Source organism: Pinus tabuliformis, chromosome 3_2 (genome assembly GCF_031772625.1).
Source record: "Pinus tabuliformis cultivar Carrire ecotype Pingquan chromosome 3_2, CPIR1, whole genome shotgun sequence".
NCBI lineage: Eukaryota > Viridiplantae > Streptophyta > Pinopsida > Pinales > Pinaceae > Pinus > Pinus tabuliformis.
In genome coordinates this window covers 535,914,337-535,936,798 of record NC_142302.1, presented here as the reverse complement: position 1 = coordinate 535,936,798, position 22,462 = coordinate 535,914,337, and positions in this window count along the sequence as shown.

The following is a 22,462-nucleotide window of genomic DNA, read 5'->3' as shown; positions in this document are numbered from 1 at the left end:
CATATAGTGATTTTGTAGAAAGTATTGATGGCAGAAAGAGCACCTTAGGATATGCATTTCACCTAGGTACAAGACTAATTTCATGGGCATCCAAGAAGCAGCTCATTGTCTCCATTTCATCACCAAAATCAGGGTATGTAGCAGTAACAGGAGCAACTTGCCAAGCAGTTTGGTTAAGAATATTGATATTTGACCTTGGGCCAAAAAGAAGAAGGAACCAAGTCCTGTTTTTTGTGATAATAATTCAGCTATTTCACTTTCCAAATTATGTGTTTCACCACAAAAGTAAACACATTGACACATGTTTTCTCTTCATCAAGAGCTATTCTACAATGGTGAAGCCAATCTTCAATTTTTCAGTTACAATAAATTAATCAGTAGTGATTTTACAGCCATTTAAAAGAACAAGATTTTAATTTTAAATACAACACTTAGGAATTGTCTATGTTTCTCTAGAGTGTCTCTTAATGTGAGAATAACTCTAAAACTCCATTAATTTTTCAATCTAGGTAATTTTATATTCTACCATATGTTCTAACTCTTCATCTTAAATTCCTACACTCAAACAAAAACCTATCTTTTCACTTAAACTCACTTTAAAACTTAAATAATTCAAAAGTGAAAGAAAATTTTATATTTTATAGTTCGTCCAAATACAAGTGTGGTTTTCATGAATGTTGATTGTGAAAACGCATTTTGGTTAATCACTAGTCTCTTTATAGGTTCTTCCAAATACATATATACAATAGTATGTGTCTCCAAATTGGTTATTGCAATTAAATTAGTTTGTCCAACACTTGAATAAATCCTTCATTTCAACTTCCATTTCTCATGTCTTCATATATATATATATATATATATATATATATATATATATATATATATATATATATATATATATATATATAGATAGATAGATAGATAGATAGATAGATAGATAGATAGATAGATATAGATGTATTTTTTTATTTTTTATTTTTTTCTAGAGAAATCATTAACTAGTTGGTCATGTATTCATGTGATATAGGGTTGATTCTCACTACTACCACTTTAACTCGTAAGTGAGCTACACACACCCTCACACATGACTTATGGACTAATAAAGAAAATTTGAATCTTAGATCACATACTTTACATAATACTTAATAACACTGACATGACCAATTAAACTACCTCCTTAAAATTATATATATATATATATATGACTTTTTGATCAATTTAAAATTTTAAGCATTTATTTTTAAGACCCGTTTCACTTTCTTAACACTCTTGGCCTTTTTTTATTTATTTTAAATCTAACTTTTTAAACAACTAAGTTTCTAGCATCAAACATTAGTTAGCCACTTTTCTTTACTTGGATAAAGCTTGCCCACTTAAACTCCTAATCATGTTTGAAAATCTTATCTTCTTAAAATGTTATCTTTAAGAACTAGATATTTTCTCATTTTTCTTCACTTATCCAAAACCCACTATACTTGAAACTTCCATGTCTTTTTGAAAATCTAATTTCTTGAACCACTCATGCTTGCGCCAATTTTATTTATTTAAATTCCCACTTTATTTAAAATTTTAATTTTAACTTCTTAAATATCTATTTTCTAAGCCTCAATTCTTTATCTTAATTATATAAAATTTTACATAATTAATATCTTAAATCACCCTTTAAAAATATTAAATTACCAAATATCTAGTTCCAAACTCTAATATTTAATATTTTTTTAATACTTGGAATTTAGCTTGCTAAAAACATAAATTTGTTAATGTTTCAATTTAACTTCCTAAAAATATGAAGCTTCTCTCCACAATCGTTTTCCCTTAAATCTCTCATGCTCAATCAAACTTTTGTGAAAAGTCATATGCTTATATTAACAATTTCCAAAATGTGGATATGATACCCAAGCCAATAACCTTCCTCTAACAGGTAACCAAATGAATTTAATTCATATTTTTTTCCAACAATGAAAAAACCAACAAAAGATCTATTTTCCACAAAATAACCAAAAGTTAACTGAAGCCCACACATTCTGCCTTTATATTACATCTAGAAGTCCATATTCAAACTCCCAATGATACAATTGATATCTATCAATATACTGATTCACTACCAAGCGATTCGCTCTAGTGAGGAATGTAAACTTTATCAAATGACAAAACAAAACTAGCAGCAGACAACCCAGAGCTCCATTGGCCGAACCATAGTGACATTAATACCAGCATATAATAACTAAAAGTTATGACAATATCACAGACCAGGAATGTGAAATTTTGGAAGGAGGTGTATAAGATTTCACCAAAATGATAATTATGCCAAAATCTTAGACAATGAGTCAGCGATTCCATTTTCTTCCATTTGTAGACCAACCCACATCTTAAGCACCAAAACACTGAGAAAACCACCAAAGAAATCAAGTTGTAGAACAGAGGAGAAAACCACCAAAATCTATGCATTGAAACCACCATAGCATGGAGCCTTATGCATTCTGCTCTAGATCTGTGTATAGAAGACTAGGCATAATAGAGTATGGTGAATTGCATGGGTACAGAAGAGAACTTAACAAATTTTTAAGCATGCCTTTGTGTAAAAGTGTTGCTATGTTGGTGTTCCTTTGGTTTTCCCTCTTTGGATGGTTATTTAGGATGATAATCTTTGGAACATGGGTGTTACACTTCACAACACCTTTCCTAATTGGGCAGTTAACGAAACACAGTAATAGAGGGAGCTTGTCCAACTGGTAAAAGAGGTTTATAGGAAATTGGAATCCGATTATACAGTGCGTGAATTATAGGGCTATAGTTTTGGCAACTGCATAAAAAATTTCTTTTTCTCGAAGCGCAGTTCAAATCCGACTTTGGTACTTTCTACGACATAAATGTCTAGGATGTATATATATGAAAATCGCTTATGATATCAAGTTTCAACCAAATCTAGTTACTTTCCTCTGTCAATGTTGGGTCCCTATAATACTAGTGATTACCCCATTACTATTGTAGTTATACCCCTTATTTATATTGTTGTGCCTCCATTGCCCCCATATTGTTATTAATGTGCCCATAGAATCCCTCTATTGTTATTTTTGTGGCTTTATATTATTATTGTTAGGTCGGCTGGATTATATTGTGACTCCATAGACTCCTATATATAGAAAGGAGGTTTTGTCATTTGAATCATCCAAGAATTGTTCATTTATGTAATGTAAAGGAGGTTTCTCCCTCGAAGAGGCTGAATTCTAAGGCGTTGATCTATCTTTTCTATCTTTTCTTGAGTTGGTTTCATAACATTTGGTATCAGAGCTTTGGATTCTAGGGTTTCGCTGCTCCAAACAGGTCATCGTGGCATTTTCGCTATAATTTTTTTTCTGTGACGTTTCAGAAGTCACAAAAAAACCCATTTGAGAAGAAATCGCGCTGAACCTTGGGTCCGAATTTCAGAGCTTTTCGCACGATATTTTCGGAGATATGATCTCAGGAAGTTGGTCTTTTTGCAGATTCCTGAATTACACTCAAAACAGGTGACCTGGGGAAAATCGTCATAACTTTCTTTTTGAGCATCGGATTGAAATTGCGTAAGAAGGTATAGAAAGAGGACGGACTGTAGTTTTCTTTTATATATTTTTTAGAGTCAAAGGTTGAAACAGTAACACGTGGCACTTCATACAAGTTCGCTCTACTGAACTAGTCTATAATCAGGTCACTGCGGGAGATTGTGCATAACTATTTCTTCAAGAATCCAATTTGGATTATACTAGTGGAATTGAAAAGAGGACATAGAAGGCTACTACAGGTCACAATTTCAGAACTGGATGATGCGAAATTACAGAGATACATCAGATTCAATATCAGGCTTCTACAAAGTAAAAAAAGGTGTGTAGCTTTTATTTTTTATTTTTGCATAAGCTTGGTTTGAAGGAATTCAAAGGGCATAGTAAAGCATTATTATTGGTAATTGATGCCTCGAGGAAAGAAAATGCAAACACCTAGTAAGGATCCTAAAAGCTCTAGCATGACTCATGAAGAAGAGGAAGAAATGCTACATGATATATCAAAATTACAAGAACAAGTGCAACAAATGTCACGCTCACAAAAGCTAACAGATGCTAAAATAAATGGCGTGGAATCTAAGATAAAGGGCATGGAAGCTAAGATGGATGATCTGAGGACAGATTTGAGGACAGATTTGAAGACAGACATGGCAGATTTGAAGACAGATTTGACAAATTTTCTATAAGAAATACTTACTAATGGTGAAAAGGTTGTAAAGGAAACTCATGATGTGAACAAAAGAAATGTTAATCATGATTCCATAGACTCTAATGTTGGATCGAAGACCCACCATATTCCAAAAATCGATATGAGGAAGTTTGATGGCAAGGATCCCGCCACATGGATATTACAGATGGAGCAGTTCTTCGATCTCAATAATGTGCAAAACACACAAAAGGTACGTATGGCAACTTTATATTTGGAACCAAATCAATTTGTATGGTATCAATGGCTTTGCTCTTGTAAACAATTTATCACTTGGGGAATTTTTACAGAAGAATTGATAGCACATTATGAGGATACAAAAAGAAACACTTTTTTTAGCCAATTGATAAGTCTCAAACAAAAGGGTTCAATAATGGAGCACATTGAGGAGTTCCAAAAATTGAACATAAGGGTAAAAGATATTCTAGAGCAGCATAGGATTGATGTGTTCATAGGGTCTTTAAAGGATAATATCCAACATGATGTTCGACTTTGGGAACCTGATTCATTAGAGAAGGCATTCAGGTTAGCAAGAAAAATGGAAAGCAAAATTATGGCAACCAGGAAGCATACCACTCACAACTATAAAGACGGAAGTGCAGTTGCCCCTAGTCTTCCACAACCTATAAATTTGACACCACAACAATTGGAAGAAAAAAGAGCAAAAGGGCTTTGTTATAGTTGTGATAGCAAATACACTAAAGGTCATAAGTGTGCTGAGAAGAAATTATTCTACATAGATTGTGAAGAGGAAGAAGAAAAGGAGCAAGAAAGGTCAAAAGAAGAGGATATGCTCCAGGAACAAAGCCTAGATGAAGAACAAATAAATCCGACCATATCTTGTAATGCATTGGCGGGAATTACCACTCCTCAAACCATCAAGATAGAAGGACAAATCAAGAAGAAAAAGGTGATAGTGTTGATTGATTCAGGAAGCACCCACAATTTTATTCATTGTAGGGTAGCAAAAGAATTGAATTGCTTCCTATATCCAGCACCAGAGTGTCAAGTGATGATTGCAAATGGAGGAACAATAAATTGCTCTGGAAAGTGCCATAATATCAAGCTATCCATGGGAGAATATGTATTGACTAGCCCAATGCTTTCCATTCCAATGGGAGGTGCTGATGTTGTACTAGGAGTCCAATGGCTACAATCCTTGGGTACAATAGCTTTTAATTTTCAAGAACTTTTCATCAAATTTTTTGTGGAAGGAAAGGAAGTTGAATTAAGGGGTATTGCAAGGAAACCAGGAAAGATAATCAGCTCTAATGGTATGACAAAGCTTCTAAAAAAGGAGAAAAGGGGTGTAATTGCACAATTATGTTCGCTAGATGTTTCCACATTAGAATCATCTATTTCTCCATATTTCCAAAAAGTCCTGGACAATCATTCCAAGGTATTTGAGACTCCCAAAGGTCTCCCACCTATGCGTGATCATGATCATGCTATTCATCTGATTCCAAGAAGTGTTCCTCCAAACATCAGGCCGTACAGATATCCCTATGTCCAAAAAAGTGAAATTGAATGTATGGTTGCAGAAATGCTAGAGGCTGGTATAATTCAACCGAGTCAAAGTTCTTTCTCTACTCCAGTAGTATTGGTGCACAAGAAGGATGGATCATGGCGCATGTGTCCGGATTATAGGGAGCTCAACAAGCTCACTATTAAAGATAAGTTCCCCATTCCTGTCATTGATGAATTACTGGATGAATTGCATGGATCAATTTACTTCACCAAGTTGGATCTTCCTTCAGGATATCATCAAATCAGAATGAAGATTGAAGACATTCCAAAAATGGCATTTAGAACTCATGAGGGTCATTATGAATTTTTGGTCATGCCTTTTGGCCTTACCAATGCACCTTCAACATTTCAAGGTTTGATGAATTCAATTTTCAAACCATTCCTTAGAAAATTTGTGTTAGTATTTTTTGATGATATACTTATCTACAGCAAGTCTTGGAAGGATCATGTTGAACATGTTGACAGGGTGCTACAACTATTGGAGGAGAAACAATTATATGCCAAAAGATCCAAATGTTTCTTTGGAGTCCAGGAGGTGGAATATTTGGGTCATATTGTATCTCATGAAGGAGTTAAGGTAGACCCTAGCAAAATTAAAGCCATTAAGGAATGGAAAATCCCCACATCCATAAAGCATTTGCGCGGATTTCTTGGGTTGACAGGGTATTATCGCAAGTTTGTTAAGAATTATGGGAGAATAGCAGCACCTCTAACAACATTATTGAAGAAAGATGCATTTTCATGGACTCCGGAAGCAACAAAGGCCTTTGAACATCTTAAAGAGGCAATGTGCCAAGCACCAGTCTTAGCTACATCGGACTTCACAAAAACCTTTATTGTGGAATGTGATGCTTCAGGAAATGGAATTGGTGTTGTTCTAATGCAAGATGAAAGACCCATTGCTTTTGAAAGTCGTCCAATCAAGGGAAAGTTTCTAAGCAAAGCTATTTATGAGAAGGAAATGTTGGCAATACTCCATGCACTTAAGAAATGGCGACCCTACCTAATGGGAAGACACTTCAAGGTAAAAACAGATCATGATAGCCTTAAATACTTTTTAGAACAAAGATTATCCTCTGAAGAGCAACAAAAGTGGGTCACAAAGATGTTGGGTTATGACTTTGAAATCATCTACAAAAAAGGGAAGCAAAATGTGGTGGCAGATGCACTCTCAAGGAAGGATGAGGATGTGGAAGCATTGTTGTGTGCTATTTCTATCATCCAACCAGATTGGATAAATGAAGCAAGGGAGGAATGGAAGAATGACGAAGAAGTGTGGGCACTTATTCGAAAGCTACAACAAGATTCCAGTACGTCTGATACATTTAGCTGGAAAAATGATTCGTTATGGTACAAAGATCGCTTATACCTCTGTAAGAATTCCCAACTAAAACAAAAGATTCTTATGGAATTGCACACTTCTCCCTTAGGAGGGCACTCAGGATTTTTAAAAACTTACCACAGGGTTAAGAAGGAATTTTTTTGGGATGGCCTTAAATCAGATATTCAAAAGTTTGTGGCAGAATGTTTGGTTTGCCAACAAAATAAAGTTGAAACAATTAAGACACCGGGTCTATTACAACCTTTATCCATTCCAAGCCAACGTTGGGAGGAGGTATCAATGGATTTTATCACAGGTTTACCCAAGTCTGAGGGAAAGAGTGTCATCATGGTGGTAGTTGACAGACTTACCAAGTATGCACACTTTTGTGCATTATCACATCCATTTAAAGCCAGTACAGTTTCTACTGCATTTATGGAAACAATTCAAAAGCTACATGGAAACCCAAAGATTATTGTAAGTGACAGAGATCCCATTTTCACTGGAAATTTTTGGACAGAATTATTTTCTTGTCTTGGTACTCAGTTAGCTCATAGCTCATCTTATCATCCTCAATCTGATGGGCAAACTGAGATAGTAAACAAATGTTTGGAAGGATATCTTCGTTGCTTTGTATCTGATAAACAGACACAATGGGTCAAATGGTTGCCTCTGGCTGAATGGTGGTATAACACTTCCTTTCATACAGCAACAAAAATGACCCCATTTATGGCACTTTATGGGTATCAACCACCATCCATCACATCATATTTAAGAGAAAATTCTAAGGTTCAGGCAGTGGAACATCACATCGAACATCAACAACAAGTCCTCCAACTCTTAAAGGATAACCTCGTGTTGGCACATAATAGAATGAAACAACAGGCAGATCAACATCGCAGTGAAAGAAGTTTTGATGTAGGTGATTGGGTATTCCTACGGCTACAACCATATAAGCAAATGTCCCTCAAGCAAGCTAAGAAGGATAATAAATTATCACCAAAGTATTATGGTCCGTACAAGGTGTTGCAAAAGATTGGTACTATGGCATACAAATTGGAGCTTCCCGCAGCTTCTCGATTGCACCCAGTTTTCCATGTTTCATGCTTAAAGAAGGTTATAGGCGACAAGCTCCCAGTTCAAACAATATTGCCAGAACTTGACGAGGAAGGAAAAATTATATTGGAACCGGAAGCAGTTATAGAAACAAGAACTCGACAGCTACGAAATCGATCAATTTCAGAGTACCTTATCAAGTGGAAGAACTTATGCGCTGAAGTTTCCACATGGGAGGATGAGAATTTTATGCAAAAGTATCCAGAACTACTCAAGCGTTGAGGACAACACTTTTTTGAAGGAGAGGGGCATGTTGGGTCCCTATAATACTAGTGATTAGCCCATTACTATTGTAGTTATACCCCTTATTTATATTGTTGTGCCCCCATTGCCCCCATATTGTTATTAATGTGCCCATAGAATCCTTCTATTGTTATTTTTGTCGCTTTATATTATTATTGTTAGGTCGGCTGGATTATATTGTGACTCCATAGACTCCTATATATAGAAAAGAGGTTTTGTCATTTAAATCATACAAGAATTGTTCATTTATGTAATGTAAAGGAGGTTTCCCCCTCGAAGAGGCTGAATTCAAAGGCGTTGATCTATCTTTTCTATCTTTTCTTGAGCTGGTTTCATAACAGTCAATCTAGAGTAAGCTCGAACTTTTTAACTTAATAATTGACATCATTAAATGCCATTAAACAATGCAACTAATATTACAAACGCATCAATGATGTAGACATTAAAAATTTCGTTACACCTATCCTTAAAAGGAAAGCCACAAAATGGAAAACTGCAGTTGAAAAAAGAGTTGCCGAATTTCTTGGGTCAAAACCCCACTCTATACTGTTGGGTCGTTAATATACCATTATTATTGTCATTTTTGAATGCTTATTCCATCCATTTCTACCATTCTTTATCATATCGTTTATTATAATTTATTATATAAATCCATTTTATAATGATTTATGCTTTTATGGATGAATATTGTTTCTTCTCCCTTATTTCTAATAAATTGATGATTATGCATGATTTTATTAATGATAGTTTTAATAAATTGGTTGTAACATTATTCACCATTTTTAGCCTCCAAGATAATTTCCAGATTGAAGATTTGGTCATTAAAAGTGCCAACTCAGAAATTCGCTGGAATAAGAAGCAACAATTTTGCGGTTGAGATTTTGAGCAAATGAAGAAGAATCTAGAAAATCCAGAACATGGGTTTTGTCCAAAACGGACCCAATTAACTTTATTAAAGAATGGCTTGCCCAAATTTGGCTTGTACTGAGAGAAACGCAGGGTTATTTGAGCACGATTTTCTGAGATCTGTTGTTGCGGCTGTCCTCCAAATCTCAGCTGCAAAGCCAAATTCGTCTTGCTCTTGTTGAAAGATGGATGGAAATATATCTTCTTGTTGATCAATTGGTTGGAAACAATCTAATTTTGTAATAGAAATTATGTTGTACTTATCTTTATTGTAACTTCTCTCTGATCTCTCTCTATTTAAATGAAAACAGAGATCAGAGATGAGAATGGATTCGAATGATGGAAAAATGATGGAGAATTGAGGATTCAAAATTAGAGATTCAAGAATGATGATGGGATAGGATAGAATAGGAGGAAAAGAATATTGTTGCATTACCATTGTAATTCTCAAAGCTTCAGCTGCTGTAATGATCTCACAGTTTGATGATGAATAAATAAAAGGGTTGTTCTTCACTCTTCTCATCTGAAGTAGCCCAGCAGCATCCGCTGGCGGCTAAGGGCCCAACCTCTGGTGGAGTACGCTGCTGCTGTATTTTATCTTTTCGATTTCTACTGTGTGATGGTTTGGTTTCCTTCTCATTTCTTCAAATTGTGTTATTCAACAATCTTTTGTTTATGAACATTTTGTAGAATTGGAAATCATAATTGGATTGCGTAGTCACAAAATTATTAATTATAACTTGAATTGTCCTGCTCTTAATTCTAATCTAATACTGCGTTGTCTGATTAAGACTACGGTTCATTTAATTGTTGTTCATTTTTTATTGCAATTGTTGTTCAATTATGTTACTATTCAATTATAACTGCAATTGTTGTGGCTTCAATAACTGTGATTAATGTTCATGCTGTTGGGTTAAGCTTGCTGATTCAATTACATTTGTAGTTGCTGCGTATTTCTATTTCATTAGCTTTGCTGTTCAGTTTTCCAATAGATTTAGTTGTTGTTCCTTTTCCGCAAGGATTTGTTTTTGCCATTAAAATGTTATTACAGCAAGTGTCTTTATTCCATTTCTGTTAGCAGCAGTATTGATTTATCATTTTCAATTTATTTCTTTAGTATGGTCTGAGACTATAGTGAACATTGACATATGCTGTCTAGTTCCCAGTTTGATGATCTTTCTTTTGAGTGCCTTTTCAATTGCATCAATCTCCAGAGGAATGAGTTATTGCTACTGTATCCTCAATTGATGTTTACTGAGTGAATACTTGGATTTTAGAGCATTTGAGTTTGTGTTATTGTTAGATTTCTTTTTCAAGCATTGATTTACTTTTGGATTTTAAGCACTATACTGCAAAACATTACTCTTGAGTAAATCGCCGCCTCAGACTGAGTACACTCTTTAAATAAAAAGCCATCCCTAGGTTGATAATTAATGTGAAGGTAATTAGGAGTTAAAAAGACACCTTTTTATCGCTTGACATTTTGGCGCCGTTCATTCCTTTGGAAAAGGAACAGCAAAAATGCAAGTGTCGTTCCTTTGGAAAAGGAACAGCAAAAATGAAAAGTGTCGTTCCTTTGGAAAAGGAACAGCAAAAATGGAAATTGTCGTTCCTTTGGAAAAGGAACAGCAAAAACGCAAGTGCCGTTCCTTTGGAAAAGGAATAGCAAAAATGAAAAGTGTTGTTCCTTTGGAAAAGGAACAGCAAAAACGCAAGTGCCGTTCCTTTGGAAAAGGAACAGCGAAAATGCAAGTGTCGTTCCTTTGGAAAAGGAACAACAAAAATGAAAAAGTGTCGTTCCTTTGGAAAAGGAACAACAAAAATTAAAAGTGCAATTCCTTTGGAAAAGGAACAACAAAAATGAAAAGTGCAGAAGTGTTGTTCCATTCGAAAAGGAACAGCAAAACGTGAAAGTGCAGAAGTGCTGTTCCATTTCGAAAAGGAACAACAAAACGTGAAAAAGGAACAGCAAAATGGACAATCATAAAATGCAAACATGCAAAAAACAAATTAGCTGTTCATGGCATTGATGCTGAAGATATGTTACAATTTGAATGAAGCAACACTTGAAACACAAAATATAAGAGAAATCAGAAAGGAAACAACATTTTATTTAAAAGAACAGTATGTAAATAAGTAAATTAAATTACAACAGATATGATGTTATGTAAAAAAAAAATATAATCTCTTTGAAAAATGTTTTGGCAACAGTGACAAGACATGAACCTTCAAATGGAAATCAATTCTTCATTTCTTCTATTATGAATCCGTTGGGTAATGAGTTGGATGAAATTCCTTTGTTTCATCTAAAATTTCTTTCAAAAATCACTCGTCCATAAATTGACCTTATTTATTTTCCCAAGACCTGCAAAAAAAGAGTATCTACCTGCAATAAAACATTAAATAATGGAGAAAGAGAGGTGCGCGGGCTCCCCTAATCCAAGAATTATGCAAAAAAAACTAACAAGTAGTTACTCTGTAGAACAAATCCACGGAGAAAATAACAAAGTAAAATTTATTTGTTACCTGCGGGAGAGCAGTGGCCAATCATGCTAACCTGCAGTGTTTTAATCACAACTTATTTGTCTTTTTTCCAAATTGAGTGATTCCAAAGGCAAACGAGAGCTAATTCAAAGGTGTATCTCCAATAGAAACAGGTTTTAAAAATTCAATGATGTGATATGTCAATTTTAGCTAGAACAACCTGCATTACAGAGTCATTTTCGATTAACCAGCTTAGACCAACAGTTAATATTTCAAGCATAAATTTTTTGTTTGATGTTAGATTCGAATGATTCAAATTGGAAATGAAAGTAGATTAATTTATTTATCTCCGATAGAAACAGATTTTGAATAAAAGAAGAATTGATAGGTCAAATACTGTAAGGAACAGCCGGAAATACAGAGTTTTAAGAGCGCTGATTTATGATAGACAGTCAGTATTTTGATCATAACTTCCCCATACGATATCGAAAATGAGTAATTCCAATTGCATTGTAAACTAGATTCATATGGGAATCTACCATAGAAACATGTTTTAAAAATTCATTCATTTAGGCCTCCAAAAACCAACTGTCCCAACTCTGTTCCTGAGTTTCCTTCATGGCATGAAGTACACTATTTTTATGAGGACAAGGATTATGGATTCTATTGAAGCAAGTTAATATCATTCACGTTATGATCTTTAACAAGACAACTCCTTAATGATAGATTATTTTCAAAAGGGACACAATTATTTATATACTACTTTACTGCATTGTTTTCTGTTGAACATGATATTGATTGATCATCTTAATACCATGCTGGTTCCACCCTTCTGGATTATAATCTTCTCTGTCTGTAATAAATGAGATTATGGGTATATTTTTCTATTGACATGTTCAACTTCTTCCACCATCCCTTCTCTTAAGGAGTACTGAGCCTCCCTCTTTTTATCATAAAAATGTGTAATAATAACAAAATTTTGTTTGCAGATGGAGGATAGGGGGTCTCATTACGAGCCAGCCTACCATGTTCATAAGGTTGTAACAAAGTGACATTCCCATTATGGCCACCACACCAGGGTTATGATCCATTGGATAGCCAAATTATTCTTGGAACAGGAGGTCTCATCACGAGCCGACCTGATCACTTTTGCTACATCCTAGTGAATGGCAGTGTGGTTATCTGGTTACCACGCCAGCACACTAATTTCTTCTGTAGAACAGCACTGGAACTCTCCATTTATAAATTGAGGGTCTTGGCTCATATGGGTTAAAAAGCAACCCTGCCGAGGCTATGGATGCCTGCTGGCAGCAGAGGCTCTGCTTATGGTATTGAAGTTATATTTTATCGTCAATTATCATTATAATACCCTTTTCTTATTTTTTCTTTTTATCGGAGAAGTTATTTCCTTAATTTTTTTCCCCTATTTTGAACCTTTACGCATGAGAAATTGTTTTCTGATCAATCACATCATTTTTCAGCTAGAATACCGTCAGTAAAGCATCTTTTTGGCATATTGTTGTTCTTTTTCTTTTTCATAACTTATCATCAATCCAAAGCATCCTATCTTTTATTCATAACTATCTTTACACACTCTGCTCTCACTATAACCATAACTCCCGCTGTCGTATCATTGATATGTGTACTCTACTTCATTTACTGTTGTATTGTTCATTCCCTTGCCTTGTCATCAACACAACACCTTTCATATGCTTTATGGTCATGGGATCCCTTTTTCAATTGGAGGGGGGAATGTATGCATTATGGGATTGCATACGATATGATTACTGCACTCTGCGATAACTTGTTGATTTGACAAAATATTAGTATTGCATGTATACAAAAGTTTTTCTGATTGAAATTTTTGCATGCATCTTATCTGTTGCTATTCAAAACTAACACTATGGATTCAAGAACATTGTATGCCAAATAGTGTTTTGTTTACAGGAAAACAACAAGTATGGACAGAATTCTATTCATAGCATGACCACACTATTGCACTTAATAGAAGAGGCTCGAGCAACTCGCGAACGTGAACAATTCTTCAGACATGATGTGCTTACCTAGATTCCACCTTTTGCATCACTTTCAGCACCAACTCTGCTTACCTCAGCTTCAACAAATGCCAGTCCATATATGTCATTCCACATTTTTGGAGGTAAAACTTGAGGTAAAATCGCATAATTTTCCGATTTATTACGAATTTAGGAGAATTTGATAAAAATCCATTTTGAGCATTATTTATCATCCTTCAGTCCACATCTGTACCACTTCCCATTTTTCAGCGACATATCATCTTTCAATTTGGGGGAGTGTTGTTTTCATTCATTTCTTCCTTATAACCATGTTATTCATATTCTTTATCATCCATTGCTATTCTTATTCCTTCTCAACACCTCCCTTATTCCATGTTGTTTTACACCAGGCATAGAATTCAACAGCTGGTAGCAACCACCTCTATTTGTCTTCTAGTATTGCATGAGGGCATGCTAATTTTTCAGAGAGGGGGAGGAATTGCTACGCATGATGGATGTTTTCTACTTTCCTTCTCATTTAAGGCATACAATTTCAGTTTAGAAATTGATTTCCACATATTTTTAAAACAATGAACTCAATTCTTGTGATTTCTGGATAACATAGACGTATCATTAAAATACACAAACCCAGATAATTTCAAGTTAAATTGGTTCATAAAATTTCGGAAATCATGCACTCTCACCTACAGCCATTTTGTTTATATCTCATGATCCATGCATCAAAATGATCTGATTTTTGGATCATAGAGACATTCATATATTATAAATTTACTTGCAACATTTCAACAAAATCTGGTTTGTAGTTTTTGGGAAAATGGTTAATGAAGGTTGATGTCACTTATATCATATTTTGCTGCAACTTCATTGTTATGTCTTCATCAAGATTGATACAATTGAATATTCATTAATTAAGGAAGCATTCATTTGTTCTATCCATTTCATGAGTTGGGATGAACAAATTTTTATTGCTTGGTTAGCACATGGGTTTTGTCTTTGGGTTGCATGAGGACATGAAACATATTGAGTGTGGGGGTATGTTGGGTCGTTAATATACCATTATTATTGTCATTTTTGAACGCTTATTCCATCCATTTCTACCATTTTTTATCATATCATTTATTATAATTTATTATATAAATCCATTTTATAATGATTTATGCTTTTATGGATGAATATTGTTTTTTCTCCCTTATTTCTAATAAATTGATGATTATGCATGATTTTATCAATGATAGTTTTAATAAATTGGTTGTAACATTATTCACCATTTTTAGCCTCCAAGATAATTTCTAGATTGAAGATTTGATCATTAAAAGTGCCAACTCAGAAATTCGCTGGAATAAGAAGCCACAATTTTGCGGTTGAGATTTTGAGCAAATGAAGAAGAATCTGGAAAATCTGGAACATGGGTTTTGTCCAGAACGGACCCAATTAACTTTATTTTAGAATGGCTTGCCCAAATTCATCTTGTACTGAGAGAAACACAGGGTTCTTTGAGCACGATTTTCTCAGATTTGTTGTTGCGGTCATCCTCCAAATCTCAGCTGCAAAGCCAAATTCGTCTTGCTCTTGTTGAAAGATGGATGGAAATATATCTTCTTGTTAATCAATTGGTTGGAAACAATCTAATTTTGTAATAGAAATTATGTTGTACTTATCTTTATTGTAACTTCTCTCTGATCTCTCTCTATTTAAATGAAAACAGAGATCAAAGATGAGAATGGATTCGAATGATGGAAAAATGATGGAGAATTGAGGATTCAAAATTAGAGATTCAAGAATGATGATGGGATAGGATAGAATAGGAGGAAAAGAATATTGTTGCATTACCATTGTAATTCTCAAAGCTTCAGCTGTTGTAATGATCTCACAGTTTGATGATGAATAAATAAAAGGGTTGTTGTTCACTCTTCTCATATGAAGTAGCCCAGTAGCATCCGCTAGCGGCTAAGGGCCCAGCCTCTGGTGGAGTACGTTGCTGCTGTATTTTATCTTTCTAATTTCCGCCCTGTGATGGTTTGGTTTCCTTCTCATTTCTTCAAATTGTGTTATTCAACAATCTATTGTTTATGAACATTTTGCATAATTGTGAAATCATAATTGGATTGCGTAGTGACAAAATTATTAATTATAACTTGAATTGTCCTGCTCTTAATTCTAATCTAATACTGCGCTGTCTGATTAAGACTGTGGTTCATTTAATTGTTGTTCATTTGTAATTGCAATTGTTGTTCAATTATGTTACTATTCAATTATAACTGCAATTGTTGTGGCTTCAATAACTGCGATTAATGTTCATGCTACTGGGTTAAGGTTGCTGATTCAATTACATTTGTAGTTGCTGCATATTTCTATTTCATTAGCTTTGCTGTTCAGTTTTCCAATAGATTTAGTTGTTGTTCCTTTTCCACAAGGATTTGTTTTTTCCTTTAAAATGCTATTACAGCAAGTGTCTTTATTCCATTTCTGTTAGCAGCATCATTGATTTATCATTTTCAATTTATTGCTTTAGTATGGTCTGAGACTGTAGTGAACATTGACATATGCTATCTAGTTACCAATTTGATGATCTTTCTTTTGAGTGTCTTTTCAATTGCATCAATCTCTAGAGGAATGAGTTATTGCTATTGTATCCTCAATTGATGTTTGCTGACTGAATATTTGGATTTTAGAGCATTTGAGTTTATGTTATTGTTAGATTTCTTTTTCAAGCATTCATTTACTTTTGGATTTTAAGCACTATACTGCAAAACATTACTCTTGAGTAAATAGCTGCCTCAGACTGAGTACACTCTTGAAATAAAAAGTCGTCCCTAGGTTGATAATTAATGTGAAGGTAATTAGGAGTTAAAAAGACACCTTTTTATCGCTCGACGTATACCACAACTAGATAAATGACTGGTAACTCCATACATATTAAGCGTGGCGAACTCTAAGACAATTGAAAGGTAAAAGAACCATTTGTACTGAACCTAAGAGACACATCGCAGAGCACGCAGAGTGACGGTCTGGCCCCACAACACATCGCAAATGAGCCAAGAGAGTAAAGCTAGGCCACATCACTACACTGAGAAAAATTCTTGGGCATTGGAGGATAAGGCTGTGATAAACATCAATTCGACTGCAGAAAATGTTCAAATCAATCTTGATGTGCGACAACACTGTTGCTCCGCAAAAAGAATCTCCACCAAACCTTATCAAGTGGGTGTATCCTGATTGGGATAATTGAGGCAATCCACATCTTAAGCACCAAAACACCGAGAAATTTGAATCTTCAATCCAATCAATTTATGTCAAATAATTTCACTCAGATCTCGAAAATCGCGCCCAAATCTCAGATGCAAGGCATTGTTGGCATAATTAATTAATAATTATAGATTTCTAAGGGTGAAACTGATTCAATTTATTTTCTATCTACAGGATTTTCATGGCACGATTTCTAATTTTCCCAATCCATCACACAACTCATACGGAAAAGAAAATTCCATTCTGCTTTTAAAAATCAGTCTCTCACGCAGCAACTAGCAAATAGGAGATCCGATTTCTCTGTGTTATGCTAGAAACCCCTTTTTCTGCCCTTTACTATCGTCTTCTTCAGCGAATCGATGATCTCTTTAGCAGAATGGTCCGCCTATACGAGAATACAGTTCCCTTCGATTTAACTCAGTAAATTTGCTTCCACAGGCCCAACCATTGCTTGCCTGGAACATGATTTCAGTTGATTTAAACCCAACAAAACTCTGTTTGGTCAAAATGTCCAAACTTCACAATAATTTTATCCATACGTTGTCTTTGTTTTTGTTAGGTAGGTGCTATGAGGTGTCAGCGGTGGTTCAATTCTCGACTTCCATATTCGTTCTAGATTTGATTAATGAAGCATTTGTATTCTTAAACAACGCAATCCAGAGTCCATCTCTGGGTATCCCAAGTCATGTTTGAGAATGAAAGTAGTCCAAGTTGTGTTTTGAGAATGAAAGTTGTGGGCCAAAACTCATTATTATTATTATTAGTATTTTTAACCATTACCATGTTACGCTAAAACTCATTGTTAAACTCATTGTTTTAGGTATGATTCGACAATTATACAATTCCTCAAGGACATCTGTCATGGATATTCCCTGAGATAAATTAGCTAGAGATTTTCATCATATTATTTAACAAAACTAGCCATGCATGCATGGTCCCATAGGCCTCAAGGGTTCAACATATCTCTGATACCAAGTGTAGGGTCCAACCATATATATATTTTTTTCTTTTTTTAATCACAATAAAATACAACCAGAAGATGAAAAACATTGGGAATTCAAAGTTATTCAGCACTATCTAACACATCCCTAAATTTCATTTCACTGAACATATCATGAAATTTACATATATTTAACTAAAGCTATAAAGAAATCATACAAAATAATATTGTAACACATATGTACCGTTCACCAGAAGACGATATTCCACTTGATTTTCCATTACTTGTCTTCCCTTGTTGTCAGTCACCTCCGAGTGTGAATGACGACGTACTTGATCCAAATGCAATGACCCACCGGTTAACCTCCCAGCCTACTCCTTGGGTACTCTTCTTCCCTGCGGACACCCAAGCTACAATGGGGTTGTACAATGGAGGAATGTAATAGCTGGTAGAGCAGAGAACTCCTTGGCTCAAGAGTCCCCTCTCTAAATTCCTCTACCTCACCAAACTCACTATTGTTCGTAGTCACTACTCTAACATAGTCTCATCCATCCAACAATAGGGTCCCCAAAAGTCCCTTCTCCCATGGCTTGCCCCTTCTTTTATAGAAATCCTTATAGGTGACACTTGGCATGTCATGCATAATTATTTATTTTTTTATAATTCAATAGTTTGATTATTCACCCAACCATGTGTCACTCTCTCATCAAGGGTCTCCAAAATTATTTACTTAAATTTTAATTTAAAACTAATATTTTCCTCACCTCAACAAGATTCCTATTTCTTCTCCAAGTTGCCTCTTGATCCCCCTTTTTATTCCTTAATTTGTGTCCATTACTAAAGTCAAGTAATGAGTCAATATTTTATCCCCTATCTACTCCCTAATTTAACTCAAGTTATCTCTTAGATGGATATTCTTATGTTGGTTATTGCCACATGGAGGTTCTCTACATTTCTCTAAAATTTAATTTATTAATCTTATTTTATTTCACCTTCCTCTTCTCTTAATTAGGTTTAACTAGTTTAGGATCAATCTTTATCCTTACATTTATGTCCCTCTTTCCCCTGTTTACCTAATTAAGCTACATAATCTACCTAATATTTTCCAACATGGGGAGGGTAGAGTTTTTAAGATAAAATATTTTATTTCTTCCCATGATCCTCTTAACCCATGCTTTATTCTTGATTTAATTACCTCGGTTTCTAACATCATTTACCCTTGATGTAAATTTACCTAGTTTTCATTTCTTGATTATATTTATTAATTTATTTATTTTTAATGTTTCTAAGGGTGCCAAGTTTGGTCGTGACCTTCAATAAGTTCCCTTGAAGTTCCAAGGGTGCCACACCTAACCATTTATTTGTGATTCCAAGGGTGCTAAGTTTGGTTGTGCCCTTCAAGAACTTCCCTTGAAGTTCCAAGGGTGTCATGCCTAACAATTTATTTATGATGCCAAGGGTGCCAAGTTGGTCGTGCCCTTCAAGAAATTCCCTTGAAGTTCCAAGGGTGCCACACCAGTTTCCCTTCAAGCATTCAGTGGCTACGAGGGGAAAGTATAGGTGCAACAATAGAGACGACTATAATCTCTTATGTTGCCTGCTATAGTGAGACTAATGGTGTCGGCGATCAAGGAATCCACCTTGATGCGTGCCCCCCCGTTAAAATCCTCATGAGCAAACCAACTTTAGGACCTGCCCTCATGACATCGTGATCTTCAAGGCAAAGGTGTTTCAACCTTTCTAGCCCAAGTCATGGCGAGAGTGCTAGTGGGTGAGATCAGGGACACTGTCCCACCCCTCCCATGCAGTTCCATCCAATTGTACAACTCCGTCACCCATATGTGAGTCATTCGACCAAGAAACTAATTTGTGTTTGCAACCATTAACATATCATCAGAATATAGATAAACATATATAGCAGGCTTCAAAATCGACTTAGAATTTCAAAGATAAAATAATATAAATTTTCATCAAAGCAGGTGTTGTCAACTCATCATTTGCGAGTGCCTCTGGTGGTTTCCTGCCCTACTCAATAATAATCAGTAACAAGGTTTCTCAGTGTTAGTTATTGTCATAATAGCATTATTACCATCACCTGGTAATTCACATCATTGTTCATTGTGAACCAGAACTAATGCAAGTAGGTAACATAGGGGACACATCCATCATGGCTATCATCATCATAACATCAATGGAAGCATACATATTCATCAAAGACATCAACATCATAACATTAAATAGATAACAAACATAACCATTTATGCCACAATCTTCATAATGTCGCCAGAGAACATGCATAACCATTAATACTATATTCATCATAATATCAATGAAGATCATACATAAACATCACAACCACTAATATCACACCCAATAAATAGAGTCATGTGTCCATATCCTCGACCTGAGGTCCTCAAATAATAAAGTGTGGGCCTTAGGGCTAAATAAATGTTAATCTCATATCACTATCAGTCAACTAGAGTGGGGCACTACACAACACGTGAGGACGTGATAGTGGTAGAAAAATTTATGAACAAAGTCGAAAGCGTAGTACCGAAACAGTAGTAGATACTGTGTGCAACACTTGTACATGGGTGGAGTACACATCGAAAGATCAGGATAGTTGGTGCAATGATAAAAGGTAGATGCAGTTATGGGTGGGAATTTCCCAGCACCAAATGAAAGTCAGGCAGTTGGGACAGAGAAGGTTGTGTGTTCCCCTATATCGGCAAATATGGACTGTACCGTCTACACCTAGACTAGGGATCACCACTGGGATCTAGTCACGGTAGTGGAAACAATGACACACACCACAAAATTCTCACATAGAAGCATTCAAAAGTGTATCCGGGATTCGGAATAAGGTTCACCAGGCCAGCTGGACTGCTGGGGACCAGCGCGTACCAACGGTTCTATGGGTCTCTAAAGCTAAGTACCAGCATATGAGCGCAGGAACCATCCTAAAAACGAGGGGCAGAGTCGAGGCCATGGATTTGCAAGGAAGGAATCCTCACGTAATTGGAGTGATTCATGGGGACCAGGATGAAGGAATTATGCAATCACGCAGGAGCAACCTTATGCAGATTCAGGAAGCTGTTTGGCAAGGGTACTTGAAAATTCGTGAACTCGAAGAAGATTGCACATGATTGAGGACGAAAATCAGTATCCTGGATGAAGAAATCAACAAACTGGAAACCGACATAATAGAGACAATCCATGCAGAGAAGCTAATCACGATAACAAAAAAGGTAGGCAGCCATGCTACTAAACTGGTGGTTCTGCTACCAGGGCTGTGGCCACACCTCACTAAACAAAGGAACCTAGGGAGCGCGCCGTATAAAGACGAATGTGAAGCATTGATGACCATCGGGTTAGATGTGGGGTACCTAGGGACCAGGCTAGAAGATGCATGGAATTCCTGTGTAGGTGGGGTGACCACCTAACTATCTGTAAAAAGCATAGTCTCAGCGCTCCAAGCAGTTGGAAGAGAGTGCGGTGCTATAAAAGAGTCTGTATGGAAGTAGCGCGGTAGGAAGACTAGGCACGTGGTCAGTTTGCCCCCAAGGTTGCGCCTGCACATGAGAGGCCATGCTATCATGTAGGTAGACTAGGAAGTGACTGTTGGGGTCATTGTTCATGATAAGACATCCCAATTAAGGCAACAAGGAGCGAGCAGTGGGCAATTAAGCCATAGAGTCAGACCTAGATTTGAAACAATCTACCGTCAATATCGCATTAATGAGCCAAGGGAGGGGGGAATAGTCAAATTTGAATTTTGGAAGGCCTATAAATTATAGAGAATCATCCACTGCACAACCCTTGGCATCTTGAGAATTCAGTTATTGCACTACCCACTGTGTATGGATTTCACGACTTTAAAGGCCCTGCAAGAAAGTTCAATGTTTGAAGCATTGCCGACAGAAACGTAGGACCTTCTGAAAAGAGAAATGTCGACAGCCGAGGAAGCTGCACCAATCTCGATGTCACTGGTGGGAGAGGTGCTGGGAATTCCAAAATCACCCCGAACGTTGAGGCTTAAGAAGGATCCCCAGGGAGTAGGACCGGTCCGCATGTGTCCATGGAACCCGCAGTTTAGTAAACTGTCTCTGGAGGAAAAGGGCAAAACGATTAACATTGAGAGTAATGATGAAGTGGAGGATCTCCACACATTCATAGAGGAAATGGAGCCAGAGGTAGAGATTGAGCCAGTACACGTTGCAGCTAAGATTCCCAAGTATGTTCCTCCACGTAAAGTGAGAGTAAAGGTACCTAAGGATTTGGACACCGTTAAAAGATCACTCCAGACCCCATTCCTCTTAGAGGGAATTCTATATGAAGGGACAGCCTTGGGCCACGTACCCACGATGAAGTTCGAAGACTGGGACCTCACGGATAGTG